The sequence below is a fragment of the Myotis myotis genome, unplaced genomic scaffold (assembly GCF_014108235.1).
Source record: "Myotis myotis isolate mMyoMyo1 unplaced genomic scaffold, mMyoMyo1.p scaffold_m19_p_3, whole genome shotgun sequence".
Taxonomy (NCBI): domain Eukaryota; kingdom Metazoa; phylum Chordata; class Mammalia; order Chiroptera; family Vespertilionidae; genus Myotis; species Myotis myotis.
In genome coordinates, this window is record NW_023416335.1 from 33,930,303 (window position 1) to 33,950,581 (window position 20,279).

Consider the following 20,279-nt stretch of genomic DNA (forward strand, 5'->3'; position numbering starts at 1 on the left):
GATCATGTATCCTTAAGAATTCTATATTACGTATTTATTTTTTAATATATTTTTATTGATTTCCGAGAGGAAGGGAGAGGGAGAGAGAGAGGTAGAAACATCAATGATGAGAGAGAATCATTGATAGGCTGCCTCCAGGACAACCCCTACAGGGGATTGAGCCCACAACCAGGGCATGTGCCCTTGACCAGAATGGAACCTGGGACACTTCAGTCCTCAGGTCAATGCTGTATCCACTGAGCCAAACCAGGTAGGGCTATATTACATATTTCTTACATATCATATATAACAATAATATTTTATGCTAAATTTAGACATTTAAAATACATAAAATCCTATCTAATAATAGACAAACATGGTAATTAACCATACCTCCGACACACTTCCCATTGGCTAATCAGGGCGATATGCAAATTAACTGCTAACCAAGATGGCGGCCGGCAGCCAGGCAGCTGAAGGGAACAGGAGGCTTGCTTGCTCCAGTGAAGGAGGAAGCCAAGGTTCCCTGCCTGCAGCTGCTGGGCTCTGAGCTTGCACTCTAAGAAACTATGTTGCAATTATAGAGGCTAAACAATCGCCATACTTTCAGCCAGCCGGCCGAGCTGGAGTTGCAATAGTGTTACAATTATAGAACCCAAATAAACCAGATACCTGCTTTCAGTAGCAGAGGTCTCAGGGTTGAAGCCGAGCCTCAGAGCTAAAGCCTGCTCTCAGTTCCAGTGACAGCCATAGAAGGTAAATAAATCCCAGAATAAAAAATAAATAAATAAAAACAAGAGAGGTTGGGAGCTTCAGTCGCCCGCCAACCTGAAAACGGCCCTCAGCCCCTCACCCAGAATGGTCAGGCACCCCAGTGGGGACCCCCACCCTGAAGGGGGTGTGACCAGCTGCAAACAGCCATCATCCCCTCATCCAGGCTGGCCAGGCACCCAAGCTGGACCCCCACCCTGATCCGGGACACCCTTCAGGGCAAACAAGCCAGCCCCCACCTGTGCACCAGGCCTCTATCCTATATAATAAAAGGGTAATATGCCTCCCAGCACTAGGATCAGCAGAGCCACGAGGCCTCCCAGCACCGGGATCAGCAGAGCAGCGAGGCCTCACTGCCCCTGTGTCCAGCGGAGCCACGAGGCCTCCCAGCACTGGGATCAGTGGAACAGCAAGGCCTCCTAGCACCGGGATCAGCCTAGCAGCAAGGCCTCCCAGCACTGGGATCAGCAGAGCCGCGAGGCCTCCTGGCCCCTGGAGCAGCGTGACAGGGGGCAGCGCCCAAACCCCCTTATCGCCCTGCGGCTCTGTGTGTGACAGGAGGCGGGGCTACAACCTCCCTATCTGCCCTGCTCTGTTTGTGACAGGAAAAGGCACCCCAACCCCCTGATCAGCCCTGCTCTCTGCCTGATAGCGGGAGCTCCCCAACCCTCTGATCGGCCCTGCTCTGTGTGTGATAGGGTGCGGCACCCCAACACCCCCATGGGCACTGCTCTATGTGTGACGGGGTGGAGCCGCAACATCCCCATTGGCCCTGCCCTGAGTGTGACAGAGGGGAGTGCCCCAACCCCCCTGATGGGCCTTGCTCTGTGGGTGACAGGGGGCAGTGTCCCAACCTCCTGATCGGCCCTGCTCTGTGTGTGACAGGGGGTGGCACTGCAACTTCCCCATCAACCCTGTCTTGAGTGTGACAGGGGTGGCACCCCAACCCCCAAATCGGCCCTACCCTGAGCGTGACTGGGGGTGGCATCCCAATCTCCTCCCGATCCACCATGCCCTGTGCATGACAGGGGGCGGTGCCCCAACTCCCCAGTTGGCCCTGCCCTGAGCCCGACCAGGGGCTGCACCTAAGTTTGGTCCTGCCCTCTGCCACCCAGGCCTAAGCCAGCAGGTTGTTATCTCCCGGGGGTCCCAGACTGTGAGAGGGCACAAGTGGGGCTGAGGGACACCCCCCCCCCACAACCGTGCACAAATTTTTGTGCACCGGGCCTCTAGTATTATATAAAAACTAGAGGCCCGGTGCACAAAATTCGTAATTCGTGCACGGGGGGGTGGGGGGGTTTCCTCAGGCCAGCCTGCACCCTCTCTAATCCGGGACCCCTCGAGGGATGCCTGACTGCCAGTTTAGGCCTGATCCTGGTCCTGGCAGTCGGACATCTCCCTCACAATCTGGGACCACTGGCTCCTAACTGCTCACCTGCCTGCTTGCCTGATTGTCCCTAACTGCCCCCCCCCTCCCGCTGGCCTGGTCACCCCCAACTACCCCCCTGCTGGCCTGGTCACCCCACACAGCCTGCTATTCAGTTTGGTTGCCCCTCACTGCAACCCTGCAGGCCTGGTCATCCCACGCAACCTGTTGTTCGGTGGTTCGGTCACTCCTCACTTCCCCCCTTGCCAGCCTGGTAGCCCCATGCAGCCTGCTGCTCAGTCATTTGGTTGGCACTCACTAACACCCCCGCTGGCCTGATCGCCCCTTGCAGCCTGTTTGGTTGTCCATTCAGTTGTTTCGGTTGCAACAGTTGCTTAGGCTTTTATATATAGAGAGATTACCAATGCACTTCCACTTAGGTTAAGTAATCAAGAATGGCTAACATAGCTGAAGTTGCCTGTAAAGATTCCCCTGACTTGCCATAATTCCTCATTCCTCAGCCCAGAGATCATCACTATCATAAATGTAATGTTAATGATTCTGTGCTTACTGCATACTGAACCATTTTTTGTTGGTATGTTTGTTAATCCTCACCTGAGGATTTATTTTTTTCCATTGATTTTTAGAGAGACTGTAAAGGAGGGGAGGAAGCTAGACAGAAACATCGATGTGAGAGAGACACATCCATTGGTTGCCTCCCAAACACACCCAAACCAGGGCTGATGATCAAACCTTCAACCCAAGTACCTGCCCTTAAGCAAGAATTGTACCCAAAGCACTTCGATGCACAGACTGCCGCTGTAACCACTGAATGACACCAGCTAGAGCCATACTTCGCAATTTTTAAAGCAGATCTAAAGAAGTTAGGATTTTCCCTTTTCCTCAGTTAATAGTGTGCCAGGAAACCAGAAATTTTCTATGTATTTCAAACAGTGATGGAAATGCAGTATATTATCTACAAAATGTTGGAAAGATAAAGTAATAAAAAAAAGGAGTCTTAATCCAGAGCCCACAAGAGCTTTAACAATGTTTTAACTCTGAAGCTGCTGCCCCTGATAGTGTTAGAGTGACTGGTGGGCAGACTGCAGCCTGGGTTTCCTCATGTGCGTTCGGAGGAGCCCACTCTCCTGATGCTGGTGTCTTCCTCACGGAAACAGAGGACAAAAACATAAGCTGCTGTGAGGCCTTCGCCAATGAAGAAAGAAACATAATAAAGAGAAAATGGAAAATCTAGGAAATATATGTTTCATACTTCTAGCCATTTGCCATCTAAGGAAAAAGCGCAGAAGTTTGTAATAAAGTAGGGGAAATTCCACAAATAGCCAGCACACTTCAATATAATAATCTTCTCTATCTTTAAGCACCCACCCCCCACATGTAAATCTTTTAAATTGCCTGGAATCAATATCTCTCTTTGGTTTACAGATTAAATTTTAGTATTTTTAATTATATTACTAATGATTGATATTAATAGCATTGACTCACTAAAGATTAATGCCAACTTTATCATATTTTATGCTTCCTCATATGTGAGGCTTAATTTCAGGGCTCTGTTTTCATTACATAAATAAATACGTTCAATTGTTTCTGTGCTAATAACTATAACTGATAGGCCTTAAATCAGGTAGGAAAAATTTTCCCACATCCTCTTTATTATGGTCTTAGCCATTCTTGGCAACTATCTCTTTCAAATAAAATATGATTGTCATGTTTTATAATAACTTCTGCAGAAAATTATCGATATCATATTAAATTCAGAGAAATTTGGGAAAAATGTTATCTTTATGTTGGTGAGACTTACCTATGAATGTGATATTATATCCTTAATATCTCTTAATAAAGTTTCATGCACCTCCATAGGAAAAGCCTTATTTTTTGCTAGATTTATCCCTGAGTATTTTGGTTGTTGCTGTTATAGGTAGTATCTTTCTTTTAATTACTTTTAAAAAATATCTTTGATTAACATATAGAATATAATTGATTTTAAAAATATTTATCTTACTTCTAGCTATTCATTTATTTTAGTGAGTTGTAGATACTTTGGGTTTAAGCAATAATAATATTCATCTTTTTCATGCCCCAATTTGACACAATATGCTTCTAATTTTTCCAACTTAGTGTAATATTTATATTAAGCAAGGCAAGCTTATGTGCTCTATTTTTTAACAAATGAATCTACTCTGCCAGATACTCTTCTATCTCTTGAAATATACCACTGAACAAAGTGGGTACAGCAGTTCTCTAACTTAACTCTGTCAAGTAAAAAATGTTTTGCATTATTTTCTGTTTGTTCTCATTTTTATTCAAAAATAGATTTTGAAGTTTATCAAATATATGTAATATCATGCTAAATATTGAACAATTTAAGTCTTAACTTCCTCTGAGACTTGAAGTCAATAAAGAACAATATATTCCTCAATCAAAGTGATTGAATGAACATGCAGGACTAGGAAGAGCTGTGGCTAAAAACAGATTATGTATCATTTGCATCATCTGCAGATGAACACATTTTAATATCTAGGTAAGTCCTATTTTGGAGAATTTCTTTAAAAAAGCACTGGCCACCTGAAAATTTATAATAGGAAGATTGTTCTTACCTCTGTAGAGTTGAAATGGATATATTCTGGTTATGAAAACCCAGGGCAAGGAATTAAAAGTTTGTTCTAGGTTGGTACTGTCCATTCACATCTTACTAAGGCAAATATAATAAGGGCTTCAATATTCTCATCCAAAGAAATGAGTCACCATGTGTGAGGAGTAGCAACTATAAATCATAGTTAAATCAGATAGCTGAGTAATTCATGTTGCAATATCAGATACAACGCAAAACAACTATCTACAAAGTGTTTGATAAATTACTAGTGGTATATGCCCAGACCCTCTTCTCCACTCTTTCTCGGTCCCTAAAGAAAGAAAAGGCAGTAAAGATTATTTAAAAAACTCATCAGTGTTAGGAAAAAAAACTTTTAGAAATTAAAAAAAAATTAAATTATTGTAACTTTAAAATTCAACAGCTGTAGTGAACAGTAGGTTGTTTAAACCTAAAGACAGAGATAGTGACATGGAAATTACACAGAAAGCTGCAAAATAGAGGGCAAAAAAAATGAAAGAGTGATCAAAAGACACTGGATATGAAGTGAGACTCCTGAGATGTCTGGCTAGGGCCAGATCTCTGCAGCAGAGACTTGCATTTACTTCTGCCATGCCCCCTGGGAGCTATCAACTTGGGATCATGTTATCTTAAATTTCTCAACTCCAACATTTCCTGCATCATGACAACAAAATAAATAATACAAATCCTAAGCCTACGTGAGAAACATGTAATCACTATAAATTTTCTGTGAAGAGATCTTTCCCCTTCTGATATCCTAGGCCGATACAGATAAGCATTCCTCTTTGAATGGAAAATCGGTTTTCTTCTAGTTCTATGAGGGTCCAAGACTTTTGTGGGGATTCAGTGGTGTTTCCTGCCTCTTACACTAATATTAACATCAGTATATTGAGATTAGCACAAATGGCTTATCACTAAGAGCAGGTGTCTTCAGTGACTGTTTAGAATGCTGTTTTCCTACACCCTGCTATGTTTTATTCATTTATTTTTCTTTTTTGTTGTTTAAAGTATTACAAATAGTAGTCCATATGTCTCCTTTTTTCCCCAATTGACCTTCCCTATTATGTTTTAAGCTCTGTGGCCTCCCGCACTCTCTTGGAAGCTCAGTAAAGAATTTACAGGAATGCTCTAGAGATTTCCAGGATGCAGTGTTTAGGACACCTAGTATGCTACAGTGTAGACTTACACATATTTAAATATGTGCTTCAGGCTTTGATGATAATCTATGACAAATGGGATATAAGCATTTTCTGATTATGTGAATAACCATTTTTAGTTAATAATATTTCAAAATCTCATACTCTCCATTGTAGAAACACATAATGCTATTTGTGATGTTATTGCATAATAAGACATGATAATATTGACTTAACATATAAATGATTTACTTACATCAAGGGAAGACTAAATACACATTTTGCACAGTATTTTAAATAAAGAAAAATGGTGGCCCAGCTGGAGTGGCTCAGTGGTTGAGTGTCGACCTATGAGCCAGGAGGTCACAGTCAATTTCTGGTCAGGAGTCAGGACACGTCCAAGTTGAGGGTTTGAATTCTGGTAGGGGGCTTGCAGGATGCAGTCGGCTGATGATTCTCTCTCATCATTGATGTTTCTGCCTCTCTCTCCCTCGCCCTTCCTCTCTGAAATCAATAAAAATATATTTTAAAAAAGAAAAAGAAAGATGGTGGGTGAATTAAGATATTACATAGCACACAGTAGAGTAAATATGCTGAATTCCTAGGACAAGTATTATAATATTCAACAGCACACTTATACCACAAATATCAAGTTAATAAAAAAATCACCGTATTAAAATTGCTATGTGATACTCACTGAGTTTGCAGTCTGACTGATGATTCAATTGTATTTTGGTGATTAAATTGAATAATATCACACATATATATTCTATGTGACACAATTAGAAATAGTTTTTTTGCGTAATTTTTTGCTTTACTGTATTTTGGCAATATTCAAAATAATATGTAATAATAACGTTAAGTATTGTTAAACCACCCACCCAGTGTCTTAGGGTACCAAATTAATCTGTTATCAGTAGGTAATTAGTAAAATTTTGAATAAAAGCACCTTGAAATTCAGAACAACCTAATAACTTAAAAAGCCTTAAAATAATTCTTTAAAAATTAGTTTAATACTTAGTTGCAGAAAAAGCCAAATAATATTTTTTTAAAAAAGGTTGGAGAGTCTATCCTGGTAGCTGATAATTTCCCTTGTTTTAGCTATCTTTACCAGTAAATGGGCAAATCTGAGAAGCTCAAGAATGAGTTATACTTGCAAGTTGTATACTGGTATAAGATAATCATAAGTGCATAATAATGTTTAGAGATATAACAACAAAAATAAATATCATTTTTGAATGCTTCATATGCCCTGAAATTATGCTTTAATTTTGTAAATCCTCACAAATCCTAGATGAGGAAATTGAGTCTTAGAGGAATAATATCATACACTCATTATCCCACTTCTAACCAAGTTTTAGTTGCTTGGATTTTTTAACCCCAGAGTAAATGCTCTTAATCTGGATGTTGCAATATCTCCCAGACATAGGTCTACCAAAAAAGGGGGTGCATTTCTGAAGAGAAAGAACTGTGCTTTGAGCTCAGTTCTGCCACCTGCCAGAGCAAATTATTTAATCTATGCTTTGGTCTCCTTATTTGTAAAAGATGAAAGATATCCACTCAGTAAGGATGTTGTAAGTGTAATGGTTTTAGCCACGCAAAGCACGCTGTCTGGCACATTTCTTCACTCTCTTGAATGGAAATGTCTTAATCAGCCTCATTTCCTGTATTCCTCTTTGCTTTCTTCTGATTTTTTGGCCTTCTTTTCATGAGTTTTCTTTTTTGTATTTGCTAACCTTTCCTTTTCTTTTATACAAAATCTCTCTTGTTCTTTTTCACATCTTCAGTTCTCTGAACCATTACCTTCTCATACATCTCAACTTCTGTAGCTCCGGCATTGTTTTTTCCTCTGATTATTTTATTTTCCCCTTGGGATGTCAGTGCCTTTTCTCTATTCATAGCACATGAACACAACCATTCCACAAGGGAGACATCAAACCACCTCAGCTTAAAATGCTGAAATATATTACAATATTTATTTTTCCCTTCTCGTTACTCTGATCCAAATTATTACTACATTTGCACTATATTCAACAGTATAGAGAATGTCAGAGAGTTTGAATGGTATAAGAAAGCTTGCTATGGCTACTCAAATAAAGAAAACCTCTGTGACCTGAATAGGTCACAAAGATGGAGCTGTGTAGAGATCCTTTTAAGCTTCTCAAAATTCATTAAAATGAAGCCAAGGGATGCCTGTTCTATTATTTAATATCTTTTAATATCAATTTTATTGTTTTATAAAAAAATATTCCTGATGAATGAAACTTTCTTTAGGGAACATGTTGCAATTATGTTAATACATTGTTCTCATGGTGATACTTTAAAAAGAGATGACACAAATATAGATACATATTTTAATGATTGAAAATTTTTGAACAAAATGTATATTACAATGGTGAATATTTTTCTCAGATATTCTAATTCCATGTGTGTCAATTACAAAAGTTAAAGAATGAATGTTTTTGGTTGTTCCCTGAGATTATTTCCTCTGAACCAATAAAACTTCCAGAATAATCTCAATTAAGTTAAGCTGATTTCAGAAAGAGTTTTATAAATATTTAAGAACCAAAACCTTTCATTCTAAACCATGGAAAGTGACTCTGCACTAATACTGTCTGACAGTGACCTAATTACAGTAATTTGCATACTAATAAGACTGAAGGAGATAAGCATAGCATGCTTGTAATAAATAATTAATTTGTATTTCAAAATAAGCTATGGCCATTTAACAACATCTCAAATGACACATTGAATTAAAGAGTTGGTCAAGTTACTTCTTAACAATAAACTCCTGTTACAGCTTTTCAATTTTGCTTAAACTTCAAACTGATGAACCTATCCCATGAATCCATTTATATTCATAAGGTAACTCCTCATTAATTGCTTAATTCTCAAATTCATCTTTCAAAATAATATCTCTTTGCCAAGAAATTCAGAATAATTTTTGTATTACTAATTAAAATATTTTCTTCTTATGTAGCAGTGTTCATTTGAATAGTACAATGCACTTTTCAATAATCTTACATCATCCCCTAGGATCATAATTCCTATGTTTTAGTTGTTGAAATCAAAGCACTTAGGTAAAGAGATTTGGGCACAAAAAGTGAATTAAAATGAGCCAGGCTGGTTGGGCAGCTGTCTACACTCTTCATTTTGCCCTCTAACATGAAATAAGACTTACAGAACCTTAAATAAACTGACCAGGATAACTAATAAGCTTGTTCAACATATTCTATATACTGTCTTTTATTGATCATTGGAAGTGTAAAAACATCTAGAATCATTCACCAAGCACTGCACCTGGAAATGGAAAAGTGGGTTGGGGTGGTCTATAGAATGCCTTCCTCCTCTCACCCATTAACCTCTCTTTTATGTAGGTTTCAAACTGTAACTATGGTTTATTTTCATAAACATAAGTCACTCCTCAGTGTAGCTGTTTTGTTATCAATTATTCTATGCCTGGCATTCCTGGGGAAAAAAGCACTGATGACATAATTGTGGGTGAATTATGAAAATAATACAGGTCTTACAGACCTTTATCCAAGAGAAAATTCAAATTTTCATATGAAAAAATGTCGTCATTAACCCCAGAGGGTACATCTAACACAGACACTCACTCGTATTATGTATGCGGCCTCTGACAAGAAGACTAAGAATAACCATTGTTGGAATTTCAGGTAAGTAGGGAAGAACTAACAAGTCAGCATAAGTGAGGAGGTGGAAATAAGCAAACGGGCCACATGTTATTAAACACTAGGTTTGTTGTCAGTCACACACTCTTGAAAGTTCAGAATTACCTTAAAGGCTCCAAATCCTGTTTCCTTTACCGTATAAAAATATTTTATTAGAGTTAGATATTTTCAGTTGTTTGCATGTTGTTCTAAAAACTAGTGGAAGTGTAGTTCCTAAAACTAGAAGAAACCACAAGAGACTTTAAATGACTTTATATTCTCATTTTAACCTACATTTACAGACTGTATCTTGTTTTTCTTTTTATGTGGGGCAATTAAGCCTAAAAAAGGTTAGGTGGCATTCTTAAGGTCACAGATAACAAGCAGTGTATGGCAAAGGAATCTACTAGTAAGCTTAAACACAGTGGGATGCTAAATTCCTGTGTTTTCTTTCTCTTAAACTCACCTGACAAATGCCAGAATGAATCACTCCTATGGTTTATGTCTATTTGAAGAATTACATTTTTTAGTTCAGTATATGGGTCACAGTCTGTTTACTTCTACCTATCTGGCAAGGAAACCCTGTGGGGGCCATAATTATCCTGGCCATAGTTTTGAAATTCAAAAATAACACTTTGTCTGAGTTAGTGAATTGTAATCATTTTATTTTTAATTTATTGGGACAACACTGGTTAACAAAATTATACAGGTTTCAGGTGCCCAATTCCATAACACATCGCCAGTACACTGTATTGTGTGTCCACCATCCCAAGCCAAGTCTTCTTCCAACACCATTTATCTCCCTATACCCTTCTCCACCTCCCCTACCCCCACAACAACCACGCTGTTGTCAGTGCTTCTGCATTAGCCGATTATTGATCATGCAAACTGTAGGTAAGGCTGAAGTGAAAACAAACCAAAACAAAATCATTTTACCAATTTGGCAAAGGCTTGTTTACTGATATTCCAACACCTACTAATATAGTAATCCTGCTCGCATACCCGATCTATTTCCAAACCCAGAAATAATCTAAGTCTGATTTTCTGGCACTGATAGACCTGAACCTGTACTACTCTGACATGATTAATCACTTCCCCAAACTGACATCAACATTTCCAATGCTCCTATATCCCCATTTTGGAATCCCAAATTATTTCATGCCTTGTTTAGAATTTATAGACCCTGTTTCACTGACACAGACACAAAGGCATGCACACACACACACACACACACACTCAGCTTTGCTAAGCATTTATTACTTCAAAGAATAGAATTGTTGCCCTAGGCCGGTTTGCCTCACTGCATAGAGCGTTGGCCTGGGGACTGAAGGGTCCCAGGTTCGATTCTGGTCAAGGGCATGTACCTTGGTTGCGGGCACATCCCCAGTAGGGAGTGTGCAGGAGGCAGCTGATAGATGCTTCTCTCTCATTGATGTTTCTAACTCTCTATCCCTCTCCCTTCCTCTCTCTAAAAAATCAATAAAATATATATATTTTTAAAAAAGAATAGAATTGTCAAGATGTACGTGAAGAACACTGCTGTGTGATCTGTGAAATATTGTCAGTCGTTAAGACTGTTTTGGATGCTGGAAATTCTGAGCGTCTGACTTTGAACGCTGTGAAGCACTGTTCTAAAAGTCACCTTAGAGTGTGTGATAGCAACTAGCAACATATCACTGAAATGACATTTCCTTTAAAAAATGTCACACTTTCTGTGCACTTCAGATAAAAATAGCAGAGGCCTCCAGCACAGCTCCACATTTTATGTTCTCACGGACAAGCACAAGAAATTTAATTTCAAAACAACAGAACCCATTGAATGTTCATTTAATTGTACGGAATGTCAGAGCTTTCCCGAGTGACCCCCTTCAGCCAAATTAAATGTGCAGAGTGGACATACAGCTGCATTTTGCTCTGGCATTCATGAAGCGAAGGAGCTGTTGTCCACACCGAAGCAAGTGCTGTTGGCCAAGGCTGCCTCTTCCTCTTGTAAACCTTTTTGTAACCTGAAGTATTAAACCCAAATGATCTTAGAAAAAGAGACACAATGATAGGAGTTCTTTGTTCTTCAACCCTAAAAAGCAGGGGTAGACCTCATCAGTGATAGTCTCAAATTACCAATCAAATTAAACTATTCAAGTCAAGTGCCACCATCACTTACAAGGCTCCCCTCAAAGCCTATAGTACCTTAAGCATGCCCTGCTTCCTACCCCCATCATAGCTTTTTATATGTTTGGTTACTTCCTTGCTCCATTTTATTGTATTTATGTTTCCTTTCTTATTTGTCAAGCCTTCTAGATTCTGAGTTGTCAAAAAGATAAACAAGAGGAACTGAGTGTGTGTAGACACAAAGGGAAAAAAAATGGGGGAAGATGATTGTGAGAAGTTATCAAACAGTGAAAAGAAACATATTTAAAGGCAAGAAATTTAAGTAGAGTCCATGTTGTTTCCAAATAGATATTGTGATCATTTCTTAAAAATTATCATAGATCAAAAAGGCAGCTTATCATAAAACTAAAATAAAAGGACACAGCTATTTGGGCAGTAAGTGTGCCACAGTGGAAATGAGTAATGCAGTTAATTCACTTCCAAGAGTTTCTTATTTTCTGCTTTCTAGCCTCAATTTTGACTTTAAGATTTGAAAGACTAAATTAGCAACCTAAGCCCAGATTCTGGAGTTAGATAACTCATTCTAACTCTGGATCCACTGATTACTAGTTGTACTACATTAGAAGTTTCTTAATTTCTCTAAGCCTTATGAGGAAAAAAAAAAAAAAAGGGTGTTATATTAGTAGTGCCCTCATGAGACTTTTGTGATCAATAAACCAGAATGTAGGTAAGTTGCTTTGTATAATGTGAGATCAATAAATGTTCTGAACAAATATATTAGTTCTTCTAAACAGAAACCACAGATGTAGGTCCAGTCACAACCTTGTGAAGGTCAATTGGTTCCACACTCATCTATCTTCATAAGATCCATCCTCTCCACTTGACTATCATTTACCTATCTTTGGGAATCTCTCTCTCTCTCTCTCATTAATACACAATGAGGTCAATGGTAATCATAATCACACACACACATATATAGTTGATATACAATGAGGTCAACTGTAATCATAATGACACACATACATATATTTAATATACAATGATAACAATAATTTAATCAAAAATTTCCATCATTTAGTCAGTTTGTTACAAAAATTTAAAAAGTAGAAGTAACCTCTTACAATGACCATTTTTACATTTTTAATGTTTTTTCAAATGGGCTCTCTATGGATCTTGCTTTGAGAAGAAGTTACTTTGTTCACAGTTAATGATATCAGCTTATGATTTAAAAAACAATGCAACTCTTTCTGTGTTTTTTATTGTAACATTGCTTGAAGTTCATGAATGTATCATGTAGCTTTTCTAAAATTATTATACCACACTGGTGGGTGTTGAGGGAACTTCTTATTTCCCTCAATTGAGAAAGGATTAAAATTGAGACAATAATAAGATTGTTAAAAATTACTTTGGTCTGATTTTGTGTCTGGGGTTTTATGGAAAATTACAAGGAGGAAAGGAGCAGAATAGAGTAAAATATCAAACAAATATGAATTGACTTATCAATTGCACTTGGTATTGGTTGCCACAAATACAAACATTACTAATATACATGAAAATACAGATAGCAGGAATACATTAATATTAGTGCACTAATATTAAAATGTTATATTTACCCAGGTGGCCCAATGAATTTCATTATCTTGCTCTTTATATCTCACAATCTTCTCCCCTTCAGTATGTGAGAACCCTATGACTTGCTTTCAGCCAGTAGAATATGGCAAAGTTAAAAACTTTAGTAATTAAATAACTAAGGTAAGGTTAATCTTTCTGTGGCATTTTTGCAATTAGCTGTGCCCTGTTTTATGGGGACTTTGAGTTTCAGTTGGAGTTTCAGTTGGCATATGAGTTGGTTCAGGTCTCCTTGAGGGAGGATCTGCTCTTTTTCAGCTAGGAGCCTTGAGGAAGCAAAGCAAAGCACCCGATCCCAAATGTGGAAGGGACATACATAGTTACAAGGGTGTGGTGGAAAGAAAGTGTTCAGCGCTCTACCCAGTGGAAGGCAGGGACCTCATTCAGTAAATGTTGGTCAGGAGAAATAAATTAGAGGAGTGTCATCGGCTCAGTCTTCTGTCCCTGGGAGGGGCCTCTCTTCCTCAGAATCCAGCCTCCACGTCTGGTCTGGCAAAGTGACCCTCTGCTTCAGACAGTGCAAGCCCTTGGTTGCATGCTGAGCATTTTGTATTGATGAAACAAACGTCAAATAATTAAATAAATCTCAGACCATGATGTTATCAAATAAAGAATGTAAACATCAAACATCACTTAAGAATTAATGCTGCCCTTTGAAATAACTCAAGGGTACCTGGTATCTAGCTGACATTCAGAATACCGTGTTCTCAAAATTTGACTTGATTGTTGTTACTGAAAAAGTACTTGGCATTATTTTATTTTTGAAAATTTTACTACTTCATACCAAATATAAGGAAGCAAAATAAAGACATCACACTTTTTATTTAGAAAATGAGACTTGACTACCCTACAAAAACACTTAATGAAGAAAACAAGATTACCTTAGGTGTTTAAATTAATTTAAATAGTTTGTTTCAATAACCCAATTTAGGGGTTTATAAAACTCAAAACAAAAAGAATATTTGAAAGACTATATATAAACCAATAATAACAGTAGTATTAATAATAATAATAATAATTCGTAGGTTATCTTCAATTATGAGATGCTATATAGCAGCACATATAACTATTACTGAGAGCTGTGTGTGAGCTCTACTAAAAGATTATTTGCTTATAACAATAACATAATTCTTTGCTTACAGTGAGAGCATTTAACATTTTTCTAATAGGGAAATATTTGTAATTTTATTAACAAGAATATAGAATACATTTCGGGGTGGGTGGGAAGAGATCAACCAAATAACTTGTATGCATATATGCGTACCCCAGGGATACAGAGAACAGGGTGGTAAAGGCCTGGGTGGAGGAGGCAGGGGCGGGCTAGAAGAGGTCAATGGGAAAAACTAGGGGTGCATATGCAATACTTCCAACAACAAAGATTTAAAACAATAAAAAATAAATAATGCATGAAACATAAATGATACTCAAAATAAAATTTCACTTCATTTTTAGAAAACAACAGTACAAGTAGCAATGAGAAAATATAAACAAATTATGTCAGTTCGGAAACAAAAGCTGGCTTTTTGAGATTCCTAAAAACATTGACAACAGAGTTGAAAATAGGTCGGATTTGTCATAGACATTTGCAGAGACAGAGGCCAGATAAAATTCAGGTTTTCAGATGAACATAGGGAAGTTAGCCCAGAACGATGGGGGTATATTTTGGAGGGATATTCGGAAATTTTGGTAAGTAAAATAATAGCAGATTTGGGACAATGTTGCAATGTAGGTAAGAAAAACTTTCAGCTAATGAGTAAGAAAGTAAAGTTTGCATTTATTTCAATTGAAACAGGACTCTAACAAACCTACTAGGTCTAAATAAAGGTGTACCATCAGCTCAGTCTTATGTCCCTGAGAGGGGCCTCTCTTCCTCAGAATCCATCCCTCCAGATCTGGCAAAGCGACCCCTGCTTCAGACAGCTCACACCCTCTGCTGCATACTGGGCATCTTGTATCTATGAAACAAATGTAAACTAATTGCATAAACCACAGACTATGATGTTACTGAAGGCCCTAGTTCAATGGTCGGCAAACTGCGGCTCGCGAGCCAAATGCGGCTCTTTGGCCCCTTGAGTGTGGCTCTTCCTAAGCCTTAGGAGTACCCTAATTAAGTTAATAACAATGTACCTACCTATATAGTTTAAGTTTAAAAAATTTGGCTCTCAAAAGAAATTTCAATCGTTGTACTGTTGATATTTGGCTCTGTTGACTAATGAGCTTGCCGACCACTGCCCTAGTTCATGAATTTTCAAAAATATATCAGCAAAGTGGACCAATTTTTAAAATAAATCTTATGTAGAAAACCAAATGGGACTCTAGTTAAAGTGGACTAGAGTTCCCTCACCCTTCTCAGCAAATCTTGGTAAGGATCCCCAGTCCAGTTTGCAAGCTACCCCAATCATCCAGGAATGTGGACTATTTGAAAGTATTCCAATAGCGAGGGAATTATTTGGGGAAACTGCAGCCCTACTATTAAGGCCCTACTAATGGAGTTACTTTTATATATTTACTAGAGGCCCATCGCAGGAAGATTCCTGCAAGAATCGGGCTTCCTCGGACCTATTTCTGCAAGAATAGGGCTTCCTGCGGCTGGAGCGAAGCAGAGAAGGGAGCGAAGCCTGCCCTTCTCCACTGCCTCGCTCCCTCCCATCTCCGTTGCCTCGGCTCTGCTCCTGTATCCGCTCCCTCAGGACACTCCATCGACGGCAGAGCGGCAAGGCTGGATCGGCCTCCAGAATAGGCGGATCATGCCTCGCCACTTGCCCCCATGGCCCCTGGCCGGGTCAACAGGCCCGGACACCACAGCAGTGGTGGAGGGGTGAGGCTGGATTGGCAAGGCTGAATCGGCCGCTGAAGTGGGCAGATCATGCCTCGTTGCTTCCCCCTGCGGTCCCCGGCCAGGTGACAGGCCTGGACACTCCAACAGCGATGGAGTGGCAAGGCTGGATCTGCCTAGATCCAGCCTCGCCACTCAGCTCCCCCCCCGCCACCTCCCCCGCCACCTGCCTGGCCAACAGGCCTGGACAGGGACTGGGTGCTGCCATCTTGTGGCTATGGGCACTGCCATCTTTATGACGGAGTGATGGAGTGATGGTTAATTTGCATATCACTCTTTTATTAGATAAGATTATGATTTCAACTTACCAACACAGTGGCTTAATAAATATGTTATGTGTATTGTGAAAATACCACAATTTGACAATGCAATTTGAAGAGCAGGTGCTTTGAAATACAACAAAAATAAATTTTCAATTTTGGTTAATTATTACCAAGTAATGAATGTCATTTTGAACTAAACTATTAATTTTGAAACTTAATTCTTCACTTATTTCCCTTTATTTTAACTGTCTTGTTTTGAAATACAATAACTTGGTAGAAATAGAATAACTTGAAAAGGTTCAAGTTTAAATTCTAGCCAAAGTAAGAATTATTTCACTTGGTAATGGAAAGAGCATTTTTTGTAATTGAAAATGGAAATTTTGATTGTATACAAAATTTCTTCATACTGCAAAGAAAAAATGGGTGGGTTGAATATTTCTACTCACTGAATATTTAGCCCTTATGTTATTCCCATAGGTGGGAAATAATAAATTGAATTGATTTGACTCTTTTTTTTTCCTGATTTTTTTTCACTTAAGATTCTTCATTTCAACCTAGCATGATTTACCTTTTCTCAGAAGCAAATGTCTAAACAATATATAATTTATTTTCTAATATGATTAACAACTTTGTTTTCAGTTCTATATAATTTGTACTAATAAATACACAGTAAAGGCTAATTTACTTTCCTGAATAAAGGAATGGGCATATAAAGTATTCCATTAAATCAATGACCTTAAAAACTAAATTTATGCTGAAACATAATAATGCCTCCTCACATTAGGGCAATGACAGAGGAAATACACTTTTTGTATGTATTGACTTTGTTTTACCAAAACAGCTCAAAAGAAGGAAATTTTTACTTTAAACTCCTAGGAAGAGAGCAATATGTTTTCTGGCTAGATATTGTAAAGAGTGTGTTTTAAATATTTCTCTAGTAGTGTAAAGTTTTCAGGGGAAACTTTTATTTAATCAAAACAAGCTTTAACGTATTTTAATTTATTTGAATTATAAGAAACAAAATTCTACTTAGCCGTTCTTTTACCACCTCACTGATGGACCACTTCATTGGCTTTTTTCCTTGGGAAAATAATACTATGCAGGATAATTCTCAGTAAAGTTACCTCTAAATTACATTTTTGGGAATAGGCACACTATTAAGTATATAGACAAGACTGAAGTTTATTATAACTCCAAGACACTCATTCTGCCATAAACTTTCCCTGTCATTATGCATGCAATCGTTTAAAATTTGTGCCTTAGTCTAGACAGGCAATTTATTGGCCACCAAAGAATGTAGCCCATCACGTCTCCATCACTATAAAAAGTCTTCTTGGGAACCAATAGGCACTTATCTGTTCTCTATATCAAGGGATGAAAGATTTCAATAATATATTTTGAAAGTTTAGATGTCAAATGCTATACATGCAATGCAGGCAGTGACATTTTTGAACAGATAATTCTGTCATGAAAGTCTAATTCACTGTAGCTACTAGTGGAAATGACATAACAAATCAGAAACACTGTTTATTTGCAATAATTGTATAATTAAACTAGAAGGCTACACTACAGCATGGCAACAGTCACAATGGAAATTAGAATGAACAAAAAGGCAAGAATAATATCTTGAACAATATTTTTTTAATAAGTGGATATTGACAACTGGGACATTAAACTATCATGGTTCCTTATTATATCTATCCATCGAAATAAATCAAAATGCACCTATCATTTAACATATTTCCTGACAATGATTTTCAAACAGCCTAACTTTGAAGCTTCTGCATATTATCACTAGAGTCTTGGGAAAGGGATAAAGTAATTTCAAAAATGACAACTTTCAATGTGTATACAGAGTTTCTATAAAATCAAAACATGGGTAGTTGAGTGGGTCAAAATCTCATTTATTTACATCAATAAAATATGCACCCAGGACTAACAGTCTCAGTTGAGTAATGTATTGTATTTTCCACTGTTTTTAGAAGGAATGAGTAATGACAGTAAAAAGGCTTATATTTATCAAAGAAAAACAAATTTAATGTACTGGAGTCCTTTACTTAGAAGGAGCCTATGATATGAGTTGACAGTTGTTTTGTTTAGACAAGTGTCACAGTTTTATTTCATTGACCACATTTTCTAAAGTCAAATAGGCAATCATTCTATCAACATCCAACTTGAATATCCAACATCAACAGGAAAACAATGACTTCAAATTAAAGAACCAAGTTATTCAAAATAAAATAATTAGATTTTCTTTCAATAATGGCAACAATATACATAATTTGACCCATATGGGGCTAGATCATCAATAGCTTGTTGAGGTGAAATCTCAGTCCAGATTCTCATTCCATAATTTTTAGAAGAATAAAATATTTTTAAATGAATGAAATGTGTTGTTAACTAATGAAAGCTAAATATGTTATTTTGATGTTTAATTATAATGTAAATAACACTCTACTGAATATCTGTTAATTTTAAACAAGTGGATGTCACTTCCTCAGAAAGAACAGAAATAAAAATCAGAGATTTTCTGTCTCTAGTAAGGGTGATACCAATCATCCTTAAATTGTTCTGTCTAACACCTAGTAAGCATCAAAAGTGAATAGATTAGAGATGGAAAAGGAACAATTGCATTCAGGATAGAATGGCCTTAGAAGTTCCAAGTAAAACTAATTATTATTTTATTGAATTTCTATAATTCCTTTGCAAGTAGGATTCATATACCTGAAAACAGACTTGAGAAAAATACACCAAAAATATGAATTTTAGAAAATACTGTCTTTGGTGATTAAAGTAAGTATTCATTTAAAGCTATAAATGCATATTATATTTTAATAAGTGATTTCTAAGATGTTACTTTCTACAGTAAATTATCATTTATACTAGGAATGCTTTGTGGCTTCAAGCAAATTCAGAATATTAGAAGCTAACATCTCTTCTATAGAACTTATGTTCATTAACAAAGGTTTAAATAGATGACAACCATCCTCTTGCATATCTGAAGGCATAAAATTTATCCACAGAACTGAGGCAACTGTTCAGATAATTTCTGCTGAAAAATAACTTACCTGAATTAGCTAATATATAGAACCAAATGTTTCATTTAGTTACTGTATATTATTCACTCTCATTATTTATTTCACTTTTATGCATAATAAAATTTTCACAATCAAAGATTAACCAAGTTACATGCTGTACCCTATTACTCTGGCTAGCTCTACCACAAAATATAACCATTAGGTCAAAAATAAAACAAACTCTGTAGGAAGTTTTTGAAGCTTGAACAAATAATTGATACTAAGGAAAGGGAGATGACTAAATTCAAGTGTCCTCTGACTATATTCAAAAATAATTTTGTTTACTCTGTTGTGGAAAGTATAACACAAACCATAGAATATTGACTAAATCTATAGTTAATATAAAATCTGTTACACAAACCCATGACAGACGGTTTGATGTAAATTAAAGCCATCATTTTCCCATTTAGTTTGTAGAAAATGCATATATTTGAAGGTACATTAGTTCCAAACTGTTTATTTCATACATTAGGAAAAATCAACTGATTTTGTAGTACATACATGCATTGCCTGCTAGATATAGTAAAATTCAAGTATAAAGAAAAGCCTGTGTGATGTAAGAATATTGCACACATTCTATCTCTTCGTAATGCATAGTGAGCGTTGTGTTTTTTATACAGGAGCAGTTTATAATAGCAACTCACAAGAACTAACAGGAAAAAGGTGAGGTGTGTGTATCTGACTATTCCAGTAAATTATGAAGAGACAAAGTGAAAATCATTTGGTGTCTTTCGTCCTTGGCTGCTTATCTGAAAACTTGGTTAGAAAATAGTGATTTCTAAGTGTTTTAAATATGATATGATCTTGTGA